This window comes from Crinia signifera, chromosome 3 (assembly GCF_055691185.1).
Source record: "Crinia signifera chromosome 3, ASM5569118v1, whole genome shotgun sequence".
In the NCBI taxonomy this organism is placed as follows: Eukaryota; Metazoa; Chordata; class Amphibia; order Anura; family Myobatrachidae; genus Crinia; species Crinia signifera.
In genome coordinates, this window is record NC_139219.1 from 326,503,664 (window position 1) to 326,524,125 (window position 20,462).

At 44.5% G+C, this 20,462-nt stretch overlaps 1 long non-coding RNA gene across 2 annotated transcripts in view; it reads left to right on the forward strand.

The window, feature by feature from the left end:
• Nucleotides 1-20,462, forward strand: part of LOC146062811 (uncharacterized) — a 49,378-nt gene that overhangs the window by 13,423 nt on the left and 15,493 nt on the right. The window contains exon 1 of one of the 2 annotated variants that reach the window (XR_014471533.1): nucleotides 7,777-7,856. The exons of the other annotated variant lie outside the window; for it this stretch is intronic. This is a non-coding gene — a long non-coding RNA (uncharacterized LOC146062811). Of the gene's footprint in view, nucleotides 1-7,776; nucleotides 7,857-20,462 lie in introns of those variants that run through there. 2 annotated transcript variants of the gene reach the window in all.

The following is a 20,462-nucleotide window of genomic DNA, read 5'->3' on the forward strand; positions in this document are numbered from 1 at the left end:
CATCAGGGGGGGCGTGGCCTGGCCGGCATTGCGAGAGGGTGCGGGGACCGAGAGCTCCGTCATTATCCTGCATAGATATCCTTCCCCGGGACCCGTGGACACCCTATACTCACCTCCTCCTGCATCGGAACTGCCCGTGAGCTACAGGTGCAACTTGTGGACCCCCTTGACGAACTGGTCGACTGGAGGGCCTGTTGTGAGACGTGAACCCCTCTCCTCGATGCGGGCGCCATCTTGGATCCTCCGGCGGCTCAGACTGGACTCCTTTGCTCCTCTGGTGTCTCTGGTCAGGTGATTTGGCGGGTGGGGGCGCCTGGAGACTCTCCGGAGCAGTAGCGGGGAGAGCGGGAGTCGTCTCTGACGAGGCGCGCTGCTTGGCCGCACGGGGAGCCCGGCGCCATCTTGCCTGCCGGTCTCGGGATCGGAGGTGCCTGACTTCTGCAGACGCTGAGCCTGACAGACATTCATCTTCTATCTGTAGCCCGCAGGGAGGGGGTTGAATCCTGGTGGGACGCGGATTGTTGGCAAAGCTGCTGGACAACTGCTCCGTGGAAGGTGCTGCGGGATCCTGACGACCCTGGGCTGCTGGTGTAGATCTGTGTGAAAAGCTGGCGGTGACTGGTGGCCATTTTGAGCTCCGGGTGTCTGCGCTTATCCTGCTGGACTGTACACCCAATCCTGTCGATCTGGGCGACGTGCTAGCCGTCGTCTGCTCGAAGAGACTGCTCAATTGCAATACACCCCTGGAGGTCCTCTTGTGTTGGTAGGTCCATCCTCTATACTTACCTCACGATGGCCATTAATGTCTCTACAATCCTCATGGCGCTGAATGCCTCCTCACAGAGATTGATGCAGATGCTTTCCTCTATAACTGCCATTAGCCAACGGCCCTGCTCTGCTCCTGAACCTACAATTGAGGTCAAGGTGTCGGATCCATTCACTTCCTCACCTGCAGAGATAACTTCATATTCCCCTATTGGCTCTGAGCTGACCCACTTCTATCCAATGACACCCTGCCCAGTGGAGAAAAGTTATTCTCATGCTGTCAACTGCCATTATGATGACCTGATCTACTTGCAACTTCCTCACGCCTCCCGAATTGACCACTCCGGGACTATCCAACATCCTTATGCTGTCGGCACCTGCTTGGGATTGCTCCATTCTCGTATCCTATACTCTGTATCTGGCTGGGTATGGTCGTATTGTTACTCTGGAACTTATCCTCATATCCCCCATGTTGTCGGCAAGGACCCTAATCCAATGACTTTTTTTTTTTCTGATTTCGAGGAATGGCCAGACTAACACTATATAACAAAAGTATATTCTGTTATTTTTTTTTCTATTGTCCGTCAATATGAAACCGACTGTCATATATGTTTTTTATATTTTTCTTTTAATTTTTCTATTTAATTTTTGGTTTTGGTGGAGTTAATTTGATCTCATCTATGGGGCTATATATTATAAGTTAATATATATTTGCAATAGTAAGTATAGTATATAATATTCATGCCATCGCCCCGATATATATTTATATTTCTGTTCCAATATTCTGTATATTAAGTTGTCCTGTCTATAATTTTTTAATTAGTGATTCTGTGTGCTATACACTTTATATGGCAGGCGTAAAATCGTCAGTTCTGATGGCGGGGAAACTGAATTTTGATGTAACTCCATTCGAGGTCAAAGTCCACTGCCCCTGATATATAAATCCTCTCTACAATACTCTGACAATGGGGGGGGGGGGAGGGGGGGAGGGAGGGAGAGTTTGATAGTTTAGTATAGTTTAGGGTGGGTACAGGGGTAGTTAATGGGATCCAAGTACGCCTTAGTTGGGGGTGGGTTGTACAGGGTGGGGGGTTGTATGGGAGGTTTGATTTGGGTTTTTTTGGGTGGTTTATTTTATTAGATTAGTGGGTTTAGGATAGAGTTTCCGACAGATGATTATTTTCTGATTTCTCTTGATCCTATGGGGTTGTAATGTCATTTTAATCATAATCCTGTACATGTGCTTTTGTATCTCCTGTTGAGGTGTGGGCCCGGATGGCGCCTTCAGGCCGACACATCTCGCGTATAGTGATGAATGGAACAGATACAACCCAATTTCAATTTCATTTTCTGTATACACTATCCGATGCTATTTCAAGATATTGCCTATACCTATATGTTATTTGACTATTCTGTTTCTGTCGTGGAATTGTTTTTATGTTTTTTTGTTCTTTTGGAAAAAGACCAATAAAAAACACTGAATTTAAAAAAAGAAATACCCACATCACCAGAATCAGAACTCAGAGCTTTACTATAGTTTTAAAAGTCACACAGTGGATGCAATTTCTGTTCCCTCCCTTCTCTTGTTTTTCTTTTCTATCATTTTATTTGACAAGTGCGAGACTCAGGATGGCTGATTACCAGCAGATGAGGAGAGATGACCTGGCGGTCGTGTGTGTGCGGAGGAATATCCCTTGGTCTGGCCAGAGTAGAAAACGTATGATTCAGGCACTAGTGGATGCCGATCGGACTCTAGCTGCTGGAGGAAACCAGTCCATGGACAATCCTACCCCAGGGGCTCAGTCAGTACTGGACAGTACAAACGATGCCGCGCCAGTGTTAAACCCTTCTGCTGGACCCAGCAAGTCTACACTGCAGAGCGACCTTCTAGCTGCTAGCAGGCAATTGAAGGATGTGAACCCCGTATTCGCTTTGCAGCTGGTGCAGTTCTGCCAAGGCATTGTCGACAGAGAGGCTGAGGAGCGCAAAGCCGTACGAGAGGCTGCAGAGCGTCATGCCGAGCGTGAGTACCAGTTGGAACTGGTGAGGCTCAGGGGGCTGATCGCTGTTGGTGAACCAGTGGAGGATGATACAGGGCATCATGATGGCGAACCTTTACGTGAGACTTTATCTGCCGTGGCTACTGAGTTAGCAGGAGATGGGCTTCGTACTGAACTTTTACTGTCTGCGGAAGTAAATAATGTGTTGGATCATGGTGTGGACTCTGTTATCAATCATGGGGAGCCTAACAAGGGACAGAGGTCCCAAATGACCGCTGACGCGAATTTCACCGGACCGCGTCATGCACAGTTCCCTGTCTTGGAAGCAGACAGAGGAAGCCAAGTGAGTGTCAGCTTGGTTGTGAGTAAGGAGCTGGCCCTGGACACTACAGCCGATGCTCAGAGAGCTGACATCTCTGCTAGCACCAGGGAGACTGTAGGATGTGTGGCAGTCAGGGAGACTGCAGAGTACCAATCCCCTACAGCACCAGAAGAGCCCAGTGGGTATATTGACCCAGTGGAGGATGATGATATGTTTACCCTACTGAGCACAGAGGAACTAACGGAAGAATGCCAGCTGCAAGGTATCTCCTGCCACAACCATACTCGTGGGGAGATGATCATGCAGCTCATCCAGGCCAGTTATGATGAGTGCAATGCCTTCAGCCAGTATCGTGCAGCATTTCGTTTCTGGGGTCCATCCGCGTCTCCTTGGGTGCTGCTGAGAGAACTGGGACAATGTTACAAATTTGCGCAGCAGGAGGTCGATGCTTGGAGAAAGCTGGATACCCCATTTTGGGGGGATCAGTGCCGCCGGATAGGTGTGGAGTGGCGTCGCCTAGAACAGCTGTTGCTACCAGCTCTGGAAGCAGAGTTCCAGTTTAAACGGTTGGGAGAAGCAGAATCTGAGGATGTCAGCAGCTTGCTCTCACCAGGGGTGCCCCACCAGGGCAAGGTGCCTCTGCCTACTACAGCAGTCATGGAACCTGTTCCAGAGACCTCACATCACAAGGCCCAGTTTAAACTGCTGGAAGATGTGAGCAGCATGTTCCCTCCCGTTGCTCCAGATTTGTTGCCGGAAGCGGCTGGCTGCATAGTGAAAGTATGCAGGGGAGAGACTATGTCGGAAATAGGAATGGGACTTTCTGACTGTATGCACACAAGTATGTGTGGGACTACTGATGTGGGACTTTTATTAACTCCACACATATCTGTCACTAACCCTTCTGAACCATATGATGCATCTCAGGTAGTATGCAACCATGCTGAACATTGCAATGTTGTTATTTTGTGTGAAGCCCCTGGGATGATCTGTGATAGTGCCGTACCTTCGGTAGAGGTGGAGGATGAGTTAGAGACAGGTATAGTGGGTAATCCTTGCCAGTTTGTGGGGTTAAATGAATGCCCTTATCTAGTTGGGAATGAGACACCCTCACTCACCAGTGGTAGGAGTGCTGCTGGTGATGTCATTAAGGTCGCTGTGCTAGACGTTAACCCTGTTCCTCCAGTGATGTCTGGTTGTGACATGGTGCCCGGGGACGCTAACTACACAAATGGGACCGATCTGAGTTGGTTGCAGGCAGCGCATGTACCTGCCAATCAGTTAATGGTGACAACATGCTCAGATAACCCCATTCCTGCTCAGAGACAATGGGATCCAGATATAGCGGGTTTGCCATGGTGCAATTGTAAGCCAGCAGGATGGGCCCCATGTGTTGTGGAAGATGCACAGGCTAATTTGCAGGTATTGCAGGATGTCTCCCCAGGTTATGATATTGATGTTACTGTTGATAATGTGATGTCTTGCGCTACTGTGGGAAATGTGGTACCAGGTATAATAAGTGACCTGGTGGGTCCTGTGTGCACTGTAGAACTGTCAGATAGGGAGAGAGTGTCCCTTACTGCAGCTTTCCCCCCAAACCCCCCTCCTTACTGTAGCCACACAAGCACAGATACAGGAACACAGCAGGGGTTCCCTCCAGACACTGAGAACCCTCCAGAGAGTGCATTTTTCCAGCATCACTGGATAACGGATGCCTCTCCTGAGAACCTCAGTGGCACCACCCCAGCCACAGAACCTGCGGGTCTGGGAGGGAAGGTCAGGCTCAGGAAGGTGTCCTGGACTGCCATGGAAAGCTTGGCTTTCCACGCAGAACTGAGAACCAACCCTGCACAGGCTGCCCCATACCTGGGAAGTGGGAAAGATACCCCTGGGTACATTGAGAGGGTTGTTTCGGGAATAGAGCCAGTGGCTAGTAGGGAAGCTGCTGTGTGTAACCAGAAGGGTGGGAGGGCCCGTGAAGCACAGGTAAACTCAGCTCCATTAACCTCAGAAAAGCTGAGCTGGGATGTTCCCAAGACAGGGGACAATGACCTGCTGGTATTCCCCCTTGCAGAAACGTGCCCCCCTTCACAATTCACACACACAGACACAGAGGGCGAATCTCCTCACAAAAGGATGAGGTGTGAGGTGTTGAGTGAGTGGACCTTCCCCCCAGTGAAGGGGAGGGGGGGTCAGTCAGCTCAGGAGAGGTGCTGGGAAGACATGTTTAAGTCTGTATATAGTGCTGGGAGAATGCCCCACACCTGTGGTACAGTTAAACGTGCCGAGTTACGAGTCCCAGGGGGATGGCCGTTTGGGGTGTGGCGGAATGGTCTGGTACTGATCTCAGTGAGTAAGGCCAAACTGCCAGCTGCAGGGGAGAATCCGTGCCCAGGAGTCCGACGCCCAGCTGTGGTGGGCTGTGTCAATATCAGCCGGGATGGACACAGCTCCCACTATATCAGTGTGCTCACAGACTATGGGTTCGAGGACACCTGTGTGCTTTTAGTTTGCCATCTCCTGTGAGAGGGACAGGGACTATGCCCATTGCCCACCCTAGCCACGGCTATGGCGTCAGGTGGTGCCAGGACAGACGTCAAGTATAGTGAAGTGTTAGTACAGATCCCGCAGAATCAGTGGCAGTCCGTCTCAGCACAGAGACCACTGCTACCTGTCCAGGTGATGTAGTTAATAGCGCACTGATGAGACGGTGACGTGGGTCACCGCCTCTGTGCGCCATTTTAAAAGGGGGAGGTGTAACGATCAGATCAGGTGATCGATCAAATTAACGTATGCCTCCTGTTATGATTATCTGTCCGGTGAATGTATGTCTGATATTGGTGTAATAGTTATGTCTCCTGTAAGTATTGGAATCAGGACATGTCTTGTATGTAAACTGTAGGTGACCCTGGTTTAAGTTTGAGGCCTGTATTTCCTCAGTGTGACATCTGTGGACTCCTCCGGAGTCAGGATGTAAGATAAGATCTGAGCCCCTCATAAACCATGGTCCAGAAGAAGAGGTTAGAGTTTGTCCCCTTCCTTAACATCTCTTATCAGTGGGTCTGCTATGCAAGGAAAGAGGATCAATCACTTTGAAAACAGCAGACTGTACATTGCCAGGGACCTTCCACACTCCTTCAGCATGGAAAGAGTGGAATCCCAAGGGTGGGAGGGATGAGGGAGTCTGCAAGGTATAACTAAGACCTTCTCTCTATAGTCAGTGTCACTACCTGGGGGTCTAGCAAAACAGGCTGTAGGCGACGAGAGATTTCTTGTGGAGGACCCCCCCACGTCAGGATCTGTATTTAAGTGTAAGATAGGTTCTGTCTTTTTTCCCTTTTTATTTTTGAAATTGCATTTAAAACTCGTGTGTACTTTTAAAATCACTGTAAAATCTTGTAACTATTTTTGTCTAAAGCTCTGTAGTATTTCTAGGAATAAATAATACATATTCTCAGTCCTGGTTCTGTGTTCTTAAGACTCATTAGCCTCATAAGAGAAAGGCTGGAAAACGTTACCATTGTTATCTTGTATTGTGTGGTCAGGGGCGAGCCAAGCCGCCCCTTGCGCAGTTTCAGGCGCTAAAATCAGGTTTTGGCTGGTGGCAGTGTACCTCAAGGAAAGGACCCGAGTGTCCTGAGTGAACCCCAGTCACGGCCGGCGCTGCTCAGATTGACGTATCGGAGCAGGCGACCGGTGGGTCCGTGACACACCGTATTCGATTATTTGTTTCTTTTCGTGACTAAAACTTTACCGTTTGTTTTTTGCTGGGTTTTTGTGCAAACACTGTTACATTCTTTGTAAGGTTCTTTTTTTTACGTGTCAAAATATATTTAAAGTTTTCACAAAATCATATTGATTGATCAAAATGATAAAGGGTCTGGGTCATTGCCTGTCGGCCTAGATTGACAGCCGTGTGCAAAGTTGGAGTATTGCTCAAGAACTACTGCTGGTTTTATAATCTTTGAAACATTGCACGTTGCCAGAATATATGTGTGTGCTTAACACACTGAGCATATAATAAAATAATGTATTGTTTGCAGATGTTGTCCTTTTTTTTTCAATTTTTGTATAAATACGTCTTAATTGTCAATTTTTTGGCATTATTTAATTTGATTATTTCAAACAGTTACAATAAATAATTTTCAATCTGTCTAGAATCTGAAAGAGACCGTCCATGGAAACGAATCTTAAAAGATGATTCTGAGGATTCAATCGAAGAGAACGATGATACTTCAAATTTGCAAAATATGGAAATACTTATCGAAAAAGCACAACACATCCAGATTCCTGGATCCCCACAAATTCAAGAAAATAAAGATACAAGAACATCTGTATTTGAAATCATTAATTTAACAGAAGACCAATGTAAAATACCAACTGAAAATTGCACCCTGGCGATAAGGGACATAATAAATTCGGCTATTGATCTAAATAATATCCAAATTAATCATGAAAATGACAAATTCATCAAGGAAATAAAAGATTTAAACGAGATTTTCCATGATTTCAATAAGAGTTTTGCAGATGGTCAAAGAAGGCTGATTGAAATATTCAACCATATCTCTATCAATATCTGTGCTTTGAAAGATATCCAACAGAAAAATTTGGAAGTGAAAATTGAGAAAATAAAAATTCTTTTACCAAATGATATCCGAACAGGAAGATGTTGTTTCTGAAAGAAATGATGATTTACCAAAGGAAAGTCTAGTAGACAGACCAAAACGTGAAATCAAACGGCCAAAGAGATTGGAGGAAGCAGAGATGTAGTAAGTAATATATTTCTATTATTTTATATTCACATAACTTCAAAGTCTGGTATTTCATTATATTAATAAATCAATAAATACAGGTCAGGATGGCTTTCAATCCCTATCTTGCTTAATGTTAAAAATGCAGCAACGTTTGTGGGAGTACTGGCTAAGCCAACCTCCCTTCCTCCACTCTAGCACCCTCTCCTCTCTTCATCCCACTCTCCTCTCCTTCATCAACCCCAAAATGTTCAACAATGTGCAGTAATGTGCTATCTCTTCACCTGTATTGAATGCTCCTTAGTAATAATTCCACTCCTGCATGTTGTGAGCGGTCTCTTACGCCACTCTAGCAACATAGCGGTCTGATATCAGACATTACTAATCCTTCCTCAATTTCAGCTGGTCATTTCTTTGTCTACATATGCTTTTTTTTCTCATGGTGGAAATACATCTTATACACCGTATTTGATTATTTGTTTCTTTTCGTGACTAAAACTTTACCGTTTGTTTTTTGCTGGGTTTTTGTACAAACACTGTTACATTCTTTGTAAGGATCTTTTTTTTACGTGTCAAAATATATTTAAAGTTTTCACAAAATCAGAGGTCTATCAAATTGAAGGATCCATCAATGCGTTAGAAAGCAAAGACAGAGTAAATTTTAATCTGTTTTTTTTGGGGGTTCTTCTTATACGTAGTTGTCTTTCCATATCCTCTATTGATATTTCAAAGGTTTGTCGTTTTCTGTAGTATTAAGTGTATTGAGTGCGTAGACTTGTGCCATCCACACAACGCATGCTCATTGATGAGTTTGTAAACTAGAAGCAATGTGGCAGATGCCGAATTAAAACATTAGTACATTTAAACAACTTTTTCCCTTTTATTTTTTTTCCAGGGGTCAAAAAAACAAAAAATCCTATCCCAAAATTAAGAAGCGCAGAATATTAATAGGTACTTGTTTCCTAGAACAACGCCTGTAGGGTCCTATAGAATACCATAAATTAAGCTATGCGTTGGGAACCAATCTGACCCGTTATAAGGGTTTTTTACATTTACTGTTCAATTTTTAAATCGCATCGCATAGCAAAGACCTGGCATGTGATGCAACGCCATTTCCCATTCATGCCTATTGAAAATGCCTCACCAGACCCGATTTTTATTTAGACACCCATCCTGATGGGTAATTATTATGTATAATGCCCCCCATTGTTAACGCCACGCCACTATCAATGCCTAACCGACTCGTGGCTAGCGTCGTGAGCTGGCGAGGGGTGTTTGAAAGCTTCTTCCTTCTTTTTCATACCCCCACTTTCAATGTCGGTGTATATTTGATTTTATGTAGTGTGGCTAGCCCATGCGGAATACATGTGACGTTATTTGCGTTCAGTAGCGGTGCTCGAATATATTGCTTTGCTTCCGAGTTGGTGGCTCGATGGACTCCCAAAACTATATAGAATCAACTCCAAACAACGTGGACAGTGGGGGTATGGAAAGGTCAGAGGACGCGTCCCTCTACCCCTCTCGAGCTCACTGCGCTAGCCGCTATTCGGGTAGGCATTGATAGTGGCGTGGCATTAATAATGGGGGCATTGCACATATTAATTAACCATCAGGGTGGGTGTCCAAATTAAAATCGGGTCTGGTGAGGCATTTCCATAGAAATCAGCCATCTGGTGGGCTATACCTTTTTACAATCATGTGTAATGGCATCGCAAAACATCTCTTGCGATGCGACCAATCTGATTTACCCGATGCCATACAACTAACATCGGTTGCGCCGTGCTATAAAACAATTATAGATTTTTATTAAAATATTTTGTAAACTTGTTCTTGTAATTTCATTTATAGTTATGTCTGCTCTAAATATACTTTTAGCTACATTTTTTTATATGGTTAATTTAAAATATTTTATTATTTTAATAATTTTTTATTGTTACTCACTTTCTTTAGGTTGAAGTTGTTAGGATTCCATAACGTCAGGATAATACTCATTGAAATTATTCAAAAAGGGAATCCAAGGTTTCTCCAAAAGTGGAAAACGAGTTATTTTAACGTCTTAAATGTTAACTGTTGTGAATGTTTTCAATATTTACTTAAATGGGCTTTTGCCACAAAAGGTGTATAGATTTGTCTTTATAATAATTTGGAGATAAATACGGTACTTGTGTAATAACTGGGCACCCGATTTTAAGATTGTGTCGGAAAATTGTATTGAATCGCATCCAAAGGGCATGCGATGCAATCGACGTGATTTTCCATAGGATCCAATGTTAAAAGGGTCCTCTGTTCATTTCTCCACTATCCAAGTGGGCATAGAGTTGATTTTATAAAGTATGGTGAGCGCAGCGAGCCACCGAGCCCGAAGCATGGTGAATGCAGCGAGCCCCGTTAGGGGACGCTAAATACATTTTAAGTAGCTCGCGGGGCTCGCCACGCTTCAGGCTCGGTCGCTCGCTGCGCTCAGCATAGTTTATGAAATCAACTCTTTACCTATTTGGATAGTGGGGAAATGACCAGGACCCTTTTAACATTGAATCCTATGGAAAATCGTGTCCATCGCATGCAATTTGGATGCGATTCGATGGGAGTTTGCCTAAAATCGCATTGCATCTGATTGTATGCATTAAGGTAAAGCATACAATCACAAAATCGGGCGCCCAGATATTACACAAGTACAATAAATACAAATTATTGGTTAGACAAATGTAAAGAACAGTTGCCCAGTAGATTTAGGGTTTCAATATTGATGCAAGACTTTGTTTCTGGATATTTTTATTAACTTCCAAATGTGTTTTTTCGCTATGAACAAGATGTTTTCTTGAGGTGTTTTTCCATGTAATATGACATTTTAATAGCATTTAATATAATCTTCTCTATAGGTTTTTATTTAAATGCACGTATAACGTGTGGTTAACACATTGCATTATTATTTATTGAATACAGGGAACTAGAGTACATTCACGGCGCCATCAGGGCAACGTGCGTCTGTGTCCCCTTGCTGCAATGGCTACGTTTGCACACTCTACAGACTCGGTGGCACCTGACTCACTTAACACTGTTTAAGATCAACTCCATGCCAACATGTATAGTCGGAGAATAAACTATCCACGTTGGCATGGAGTGTACAGTTCCACAACTGGACACAGACGTTTGGTGCCATGATGGCGCCATGAAACAACTCAAGTACCCAATACAGATAAAAACTAATAAATGATACATCCACAAATGTGTTTGCACCTTTGAATCTGTTGGGGCGAAGTCCATTAACTCTCCAAATTATAATTATCTTAGGATCTTTCTTGCACCTTTCCTGACAATATCCAACAAAATGTTTTAAACGTTAAGCCTTTAAAGTTCACTTGGCTTCTGGGACACGTTTCACTGCCCTACAGTGTCAGTTGCAGCCTTTAAAAACTAAAAGGTCTTCTCCCATAGTACACTACTGTGCCAAGAATCTTTTGTAGCCCATTCTATTTTCAACAGAGTTGTTGTTTTGGGACAAGTGACTCTCTAGATTTCCTAATTACATAATCACATATTACACCGCTTCAATAGATAATGTACCTTGCTAGTTTAGACAGATAGAATTGGTTGAAGTCTTGACTTGAAGGTTGTTCGTATGAGTCAATTTGTTCAACATTTTTTTGTTTGTTTTTTTCCAAACAAATTTAATGTGCATTTTCTTGCTAACCGTAAGTTTTATTATTGTTAGAAAAAAGTAAACTTTAAGCAATTACATTTTTTGAAGGCCAAAATATCGTCCAAATTGGCAACATTGTATAACTGATACACTATGGCTGAACATTCTTAAATTGCGTGTTAGCTCACATGCTAAAGGACTGCCATTTACTGTGCATATATTGCAGCTCACCTGTTCACTTGCTATCGGACTTTGTTGCCCTATATACACCTACAGAGTGTGGATACGTGTATCAGTTATACACACAAATATTAATTGGATACATAAAATCAAGCTTTATTCAATTTCCATTTCAGGAGACCCCCCAAAAAACGTCCATCGTTACCAATTAAGTTTTTATAACTTACTTTTAAAAATCATGTCTTTATATTTACTTATGTCTTATAAATGTATTATTGTAGATTATATGTTACATTTTTATAAATTGCTATTAATATAAACAGTGTGTCCAGCTTTCATTCTGTATCAGCAGTATAATTCGGAGTTTAAACAGATACAATTTACCCAGTAGCGCATGATTCACCATTGTTGTTTTCTTAAATGCTAATTTAAAAAAAAAACACAAAAAAAACATCACAACACACTCTAAACATATCATCACAATTTCAATATGTTACAATATAATAAATCACATCAGTAATTGCAGGCACTCTGATCATACAGTAAATGAAACATCAATGGTTAACACTGTAACACATGAAAAATGGGCTGCTACTGTATGTTAGCATCAATATAATGGGAAAATCGCATGAATGTAAATAAATTATTAAAAACATCTGCAACAACAAATGATGGGAAAATCACCATTGTAACGATCAGATCAGGTGATCAATCAAAATAAAGTATGCCTCCTGTTATGATTATCTGTTCGATCAATGTATGTCTGATATTGTTTGGAAAGTTATGTCTCCTGTGATTATTATGTTTGGAATCAGGACATGTCTTGTATTATGTGTGTAAATTGTAGGTGACCCTGGGCGTTTGAGGTCTGTATTCCCTCAGATTGACCATCTGTAGAAATCCTTTGAAGGTATGATGCCAGATAAAGATCTGAGACCCCTCATAAACCATGGCCCATAAGAGAGGACAGTCTCCCCCACCCAGTTAGACCTCTTATCAGTGAAGCCTGCCAGTTATCAATCCCTTTGGAAACATCAGACAAATTCTTCATGTGAAAGGTCCAATATCTATGGACATTCCCTAGTGATCAGCAAGAGAAGGGTTAAAAATCCCAAGGGTGGGAGGGATGAGGGAGGCTGCAGATAAAACCTCTGTACCTTTGAATACCTAGTTGTACTTCTTGGGGGATCAGCAAGCTGGCTGGAAGCGACCCGTTTGATTCAGGTGGAACCCCCCCCACTACAGAATGAGTTCTTGGGTGTAAGATACAGTTCTGTCATTTTTTCCCTTTTATTTTACTTCTGAATTGCATTTATCTTGTGTGAACTTTTAAAATCATTGTAATATCTTGTAACCATTTTTTCACTAAAGCTCTGTAGTATTTCTAGGAATAAATAATACATATTCTCAGTTCTGATTTTGTGATTCTTAGAACCTGTAAGCCAACATAGAGTGGTCAGCGTTACCGTAGTTTTATACTGTACTGTGTGGTCAGGTGTGAGCCAAGCCGCTCCTTGCGCAGTTTCAAGCGCTAATATCAGGTTTTGGCTGGTGGCAGTGTACCTCAAAGAAAGGACCCGAGTGTCCAAAGTGAACCCCAGTCACGGCCGGGGCTGCTCAGATTGACGTATCGGAGCAGGCGACCGGTGAGTCCGTGACAACCATATATGTTAAAAAATGTTTTACCAAAGGCTGCCAAATAACACTCAACCACTTTAAATAAAGAAAATGGAAAAACAACCAAAATTGCACCTTTAAGATACTCTTCATTTACTTAAAATTGGCACAATGACGCCTGCATGTACACACATGCAATCTTACAAACATCACCATTTCACTGTATGCATATCACACACTTTAACAAGTCTTGTTGATTAATTTAAAAGAAACACAAAGTCTGTGCGCACACTAAGTTCCTCTGGTGTTTGCGTTTAATAATGTGCATATAGCACATTTTAAACATACATTCCTACCGGTAGGCTCACATATGTTGGAAAATAACTTATGCAAAAAAAATCACCGTGTAAAACGAAATTTCTTCCACTTGCAACAAGTCCTGCAAATACTATAGCATGGAGTTTGAGAGACCGAACAAATCAGCATTTATATAGGCGCATTGCATGTGTTTTGCGTTCAGTCTCAAAATGAAAGGATAAGGGGTAATTGGTAAAAACTGACATGGAGTTACTAGATTAAAACTAAACGATTATTTTGGCAGCAGGTAAATGTACTCCAGAAAATACGCACAGATGTTATGGTCGGAAAAAATGTGGTATTTGAGATAAATTCACGCTATACAAACAATAAATGTTGCGCATATCTTAGACGCATGGACCAGATTTCCGTGTTTTCGCAGCTGCTGCAGGTGTGCACGTTTGGGTGCGAAACGCATTATTCATTTGCTGGTCCCATGACTTCAGATTCAGAAGGAGAGGTGACCTCCGACCACGAGGCAATTATTTCCAAGCTGGCTTCCATTACAACAAGTCTCCAGGAAAGGAGGAGAAGAGAGGAAGCAGAAAGTGTCTCAGCAGCAGAACCACCCATTCCTGAGACTTCTGCATCATCACAATCACAGCACTTGGTTGTTGGTGTGGCAGCCCATACTCCTGCTGGTGGTCCTGGACCAAGTAATGCTGGCAGTCAGGATGTTGGGAGCAAAAGTCGTAACATCCCATTTACTAAGGCAGAACTGGCCATTTTTATTCCACAAGCCTGGGATTTAGTCAAATTTGGCCCTAAAAAAATGACTCCTACTGCAAAGGACAAAGTATGGAAAGACATTACAGAGGAGATAAATAAGGTGTCCCCTCAGGGCCGGGATTGGCAGCATGTGAAGAGAAGGTAAGTGTGTTGTGGTGTATGTATGTGTGTGTGTGATTTTAATTGTGGTTGAGAGGTGAATGTGTTCCAAGGATTTCAAATTAAATGAGTACTGTAGATGCATGCCGTGCATCTTGGGAGATGTAGTCTCATTGTATGACTCACTTACGGTCACGGGGGTCTGGTGAGTCAGTCAGTGTTTGCCAGAGGCTGAATAAAGACACACTTCAAGCTGTACAGTTGTCTCTGAGTTGATTGATACGCACATCTACATGGTGTCAGAAGCGGGATAAATATGGCACATGGACTAAGGAAGATTGATCCGTTGGTGTTTGACTAGCACATCGCTGACAACTGGCTCAGATTCAAGAGAGTATGGCACGTGTACTGCATCACGGGCTTATCAGACAAGTCGAAGGTACAGGCATACACGCTGCTGAACCTCGCGGGCAGAGACACCGTGGACAAATCAGAGGCATTTATCTACGTGGACACAGAAAACCGAGAGGATCCTGAAGTCCTGCTCACTAAGTTTGAAGAGATCTGTATGCCGGTGAAGAACGTTATCATGGACAGGCACATCTGCAACAGTACAAACCAAAAAGGTGACGACACCATACAATCATACGCCTCCACACTAAAGCTGCTGGCAAAGAAGTGTAACTTTGGCACACTCACAGATGAGCTTATCCGTGACAGAATCGTATGCGGCATACGCAATGACAAGGTACGTGCACAGCTGAGGGAAAAAGGCCTCACACTAGAAACCGCCATAAGCATCTGCATGCTCCATGAACAGGCAGAAAAGGGCACAAGGGAGTTAAAGAAAGACGCTGAGATCTGTGTCATGGCGGCCACCACACCCCGGTCACTCACATGTGGGAACTGCGCAGCACAGCATCCCCCAGGCAGGAAGAGCTGCCCCGCATATGATAAACGCTGCAATGCATGTGGCAAATGGAATCACTTCGCAAGGTGTCGCTCTAAAGACCAGACACCCATAAAACAACAGGCTGAGCCGCGCTATAGCCATCTATCCCAGCAGGTCAACCAGGTGGACACAGACCCAGTGTACGACACAGCCCGCACAACAGTCTGCGACAGCGTGGACCACACAGATGAAAGGGGTGAAATATTTATCAAGCTCAAGACAAAAAACACCAACAGAGTGGCCACGGTCAAGATAGACTCAGGAGCCAAATGCAACGTCATGTCACACAGACAATTGCGTGAGATAGATCCTGCCGCACAAATCAACCCACAGGACAGAATAAACTTGATAGCATATGGAGGCCAGGTCATCACCACGCTGGGCACCACGCGAATACAGTTCACCTGTGCTGAATTGCTGTTCCACATCGTGTACCAACAGGTCAAATCACTGCTTAGTCTCCCTGACAGTATGAGACTAGGCCTGTTCAAACTGGGGCCTGATGTACACGCCATTCAAATGACTGTGCCAGAAATGAGAGACTTTCAAGATTTATTTGATTGCAACACGCTGGGAAAACTGCCGGTCACATACCACATGAGGCTGGATGACTCCATTGTTCCCACTGTTTGTGCTCCCCGCAGGGTCCCTGTTGCCATGAAGGACAAGATCATCCAAGAGCTACACAGAATTACGTAATTAGGGTGTCATTGCACCGATAGAGGAAGCAATGGGTGTCTGTCATGGTGGCTGCAGCTAAAAAGGATGGGACTGTCCGTTTATGCATTGACCCAGTGCACCTAAACAAGGCACTTCTATGCCCATACCACCCCCTCCGCACCATCGAGCAGGTGATTGCTGACATGCCAGTTGCCATGGTTTTTAGCACCCTGGTGCGGTTTCTGGCAGATTCCCCTGGACAGAGTCTCTTCACAGCTCACTGCCTTCATGACGCCAATTGGGTGATATGTCTTCCTCCGCATGCCCTACGGCATCACCACGGGCAGCAAGGTCTTCCAGCGCAGCATGGAGCAATTGTTTGCTAGATACCCCTGTGACTACATCGTTGACGACATCCTCATCTGGAGCCGTACCATGGAAGAGCATGACCAGCGCCTACACCAGGTACTCCAGCCGGCTCGTGCCCTCAACCTCAACCCAGACAAATGCAGATTCAGGGTCACAGAAGTGGTGTACGTAGGCCATGTACTCACTAGCAAGGGCGTCATGCCAGACCCAAACAAGGTCTCTGCTGTCATACAGATGCCCCTACCGGCAGATCAACTGGCACTACAGCGCTTTCTGGGGATGACCAACTACCTGTTGAAGTTCCTCCCGCAGTACAGCGAAACCACTGCACCCCTGCGGCAGCTATTACACCAGGACTATGAATGGTGTTGGCTGGACACACACACCGCTGCTGTCAACCGATTAAAGACCATGCTTACAAACCCTCCGGTCCTGCAGCACTTCAATGTGCATGATCCAGTTGTTCTTGCTGCTGATGCTTCACAAAATGGCCTTGGGGCTGTGTGCCTCCAACACCGCAGACCAGTTGCGTTTACATCCAAAGCCCTCACTGACACAGAAACCAGGTATGCACAGATTGAAAAAGAACTGTTGGCCCTTGTCTTTGCCAGCAACCGATTTCACGACTTAATCTATGGCCGTCCTGTCACGATAGAAACTTATACACTCTGCCTCATCTCGCATACAAAGCATGATGCTCAAACTCCAGAGGTACAACCTGGATTTTATTAACAAACCAGGCAAGGAAATGTATGTTTCCGATGCATTGTCCAGAGCATTCCTGCCTTCCACTGACGCAGGCAGCACCGAGGAAGATTTCGAAGTCATGGCTGTGGAAGTCCCTCCCAGCAAGCGAATGGAGGAGCTGCATGCAGCCACAAGCACAGATGAGCTCTCCCAACATCTTTCTGCAGTCATCCTCAATGGCTGGCCACCCTCATCCAGAGACTTGCCACACTGCCTGCGCCCTTTCTATTGCATGAGGGATGAACTCACAGTGTCTGACGGCATCATAATGCGAGGTCACCGCTTTGTGATCCCAGCTGCACTTCAGACGTCCTACACACGTGCTGTGTGTAGGACATCTGAAGTGCAGCTGGGATCACAAAGCACCACGGTCATGCAGGCCTAGAGGCCACAAAGTGCAGGGCCCGAGAAACTGCATTTTGGCCTTCCATGTACAGTGACATTGAATGGGCTGTCTCACTATGTGCCCCCTGCAACGCTCTACGCCCACATCAGCCACGGGAGCCCATGCTGCTCCACGACGTCCCATGGTCCATCCTTACAGCTGACTTATTTGAATGGAGGGGAAAGGAGTATATGGTGCTCGTTGACTCTTACTCAGGCTGGTTTAAAATAAACTACCTGCCCAACACCACAAGCCTGATGGTAATCTCGAAACTAAAAAGGCACTTTGCAGCACATGGTACTCCACAGCAGTTAATCACTGACAACGCAATGCAGTTTAATTCGCAAACACTTGGGACTTCCAGCATAGCACCAGAAGCCCACATTATCCACAGTCTAACAGGCTAGAGCGGGCAGTATGTTCTGCAAAGCAACTAATGGAAAAGTGTGCACGAGACGGCTCGGACATATATCTAGCTCTGCTGAATCTGTGAAATACACCCAGAGATGGATTGCCCTCCCCTGCACAGTGTCCGTTAGCACGGCGCAACCGTACATTACTCCCAATAGCAAAGCAGCTTTTACAACCCAGAGTGGAGCCTCAGGTGCGCGACTGCATCAACAGGCGCAGAGCTAGTGTCAAGGCATCATATGACAGGTCGGCACATCGCCTGCCACCACTGTCCCCAGGCCAGCCTGTCCGTATGCAAACTGAACAAGGTTTCGACAGAGTAGCAGTAGTACAGTGTCCTGCAGAACGTCCAAACAGCTATGTGGTGCAGTCTGACAATGCCTTATACGAACGCAACCGCCCACACCTGCTGAGTGTGGCTGAGGAGAACTCCACACAGCCGGGTCCATCAGTTCCTACCACTGCTGCAACCAATGTCAGTGATGATTCACATCATTTGGACGATCCCATCCCAGAGACTATACCAGTGGCAGAGCCTTCCCAAGATGTTGAGGACAGTTCTATGGGTTCTCAATACACCATCACCAGGTCTGGCCGGGTATCCAAACCCAATCCCAAGTTCCAGGACTTTATTATTTAGTGTTTCTTCTTTATCTTTGTCCCTATTTAATATTGTTGCCATAATTCATGCATGTTGTGTCCTTCCAGTTAAAAGGGGGGATGTAGATGCATGCCGTGCATCTTGGGAGATGTAGTCTCATTGTATGACTCACTTCCGGTCACGGGGGTCTGGTGAGTCAGTCAGTGTTTGCCAGAGGCTGAATAAAGACACTTCAAGCTGTACAGGTGTCTCTGAGTTGATTGATACGCACATCTACAAGTACAGTATGTTGTTTTATTTGTAATGGATAACACATCTATTTACAATAATAATGCATTGTTGTATTCAGTGAGGGTCTGGCAACAATTTAGAAAGTAAACTTGAGAAGGTGTTACTTAATATGCAATTTTGTGCTTGGGTACTAGATCATTATGCAGTGACAATGCTTTTTAATTGAAAATATTACACAAAATGGGAAAGCGTGTATGGTTTTGGATTATAGCATGTGATGTTTTTTTAAAATGTGTTTGTTACCCATGAAATTTTTAAAAAAATATATATGCATAATATGTTAATATGTATGTTTTCCTATTCTGAAGGTGGCAAGATTACAAGTCACGCTTAAAAAGAAATTTTCTGAGCACTGGAAAGCCAGCCAAACAACCGGGGGCGGCAACTTTCCGGAACACCTTATGTGGACACCCCTGGATGAGATGGCCCAAGAGTGTATTGCAGTTGAGGAGATCCAGGTTGTCTCATCAATGGACAGCGAACTACAGGGGGATGAGTTTGGTGCTGACTTTAGAGGTAAATTTAAATGTGTTTCTCAAGTTTATTTGTACAATTGTTAATGTTACGATACTGATATTTTGTGGGTTCTTCACAGATGACAACACTGACGTTGTGCCTTGTCCACCATCACCAACACCTCCTTCACATGCATCTGTCAACACAACACCTGAGGAGACCTTTAACATGGGACAGATGCTGGGCGACATACGGCAGCAGGGGGTGGCTACTGTTGAAGGCCAAGGGCAGATGCTGCAGCTCATAACCCAGATAGCATCATACCAACAGGGCCTACAACAGGAAGCTAAACGGCTGAACGAGCTACTGGCCTCACTTCTTGCCTGCATTCCAACATTTATTGCATCCCAGGCTGCTTTAGGTGGTGCATGAACATCCCCTGCTCACCCTACACCACCAGATTCTGTGCCACCTGGGGAAGCCCAAAAACAACCCCCGGTAACCACGAGATGAACCTATGGTCAGCCCACAAAAGGGGGTCTGCCCAAAAGAGGGAGAAAAGCGTGAGGTGGGGTATAGGCACATTGCATATGATATGTCCTTAAACATTTTTTTTTCTTTTGCCCTATGAAGTCATTATACTGTTATTGTTTGTTTTGAAACATATCAAGGAGATCCTTATAAAATAGGAGTCGGCCTATTTGGGGTAAAAATCCTCATAAACAATGTAACTAGAACCAGGACAGTCATTTGCTGCTTAGTTTACTCCCAGGTGCGTTTTGCAAACTGTGTGCTACAAAATATATAAATTTTTGTGTTTTTTTTTTAAAGAAAACATTGTGCCATTATTGTTGTAGTAAAGTATAATTTATTTAATTCACCAAAACAATGCTACGCAAATAAAAATCAAAGTTTATCTTTAACGTGTTGTGTTGTAAAGACACGATCTAATATACCGTATATACTCGAGTATAAGCCGAGTTTTTCAGCACATTTTTTGTGCTGAAAAATCCCACCTCGGCTTATACTCGAGTGAGGGTTACCTTGCAGGGACACAGGGAGAAGGGAGGACGCAGCTGCCACTGCCGGAAGTGCCGGGCCGGGATGTGCGACAGCGGGGACGCGTAAAA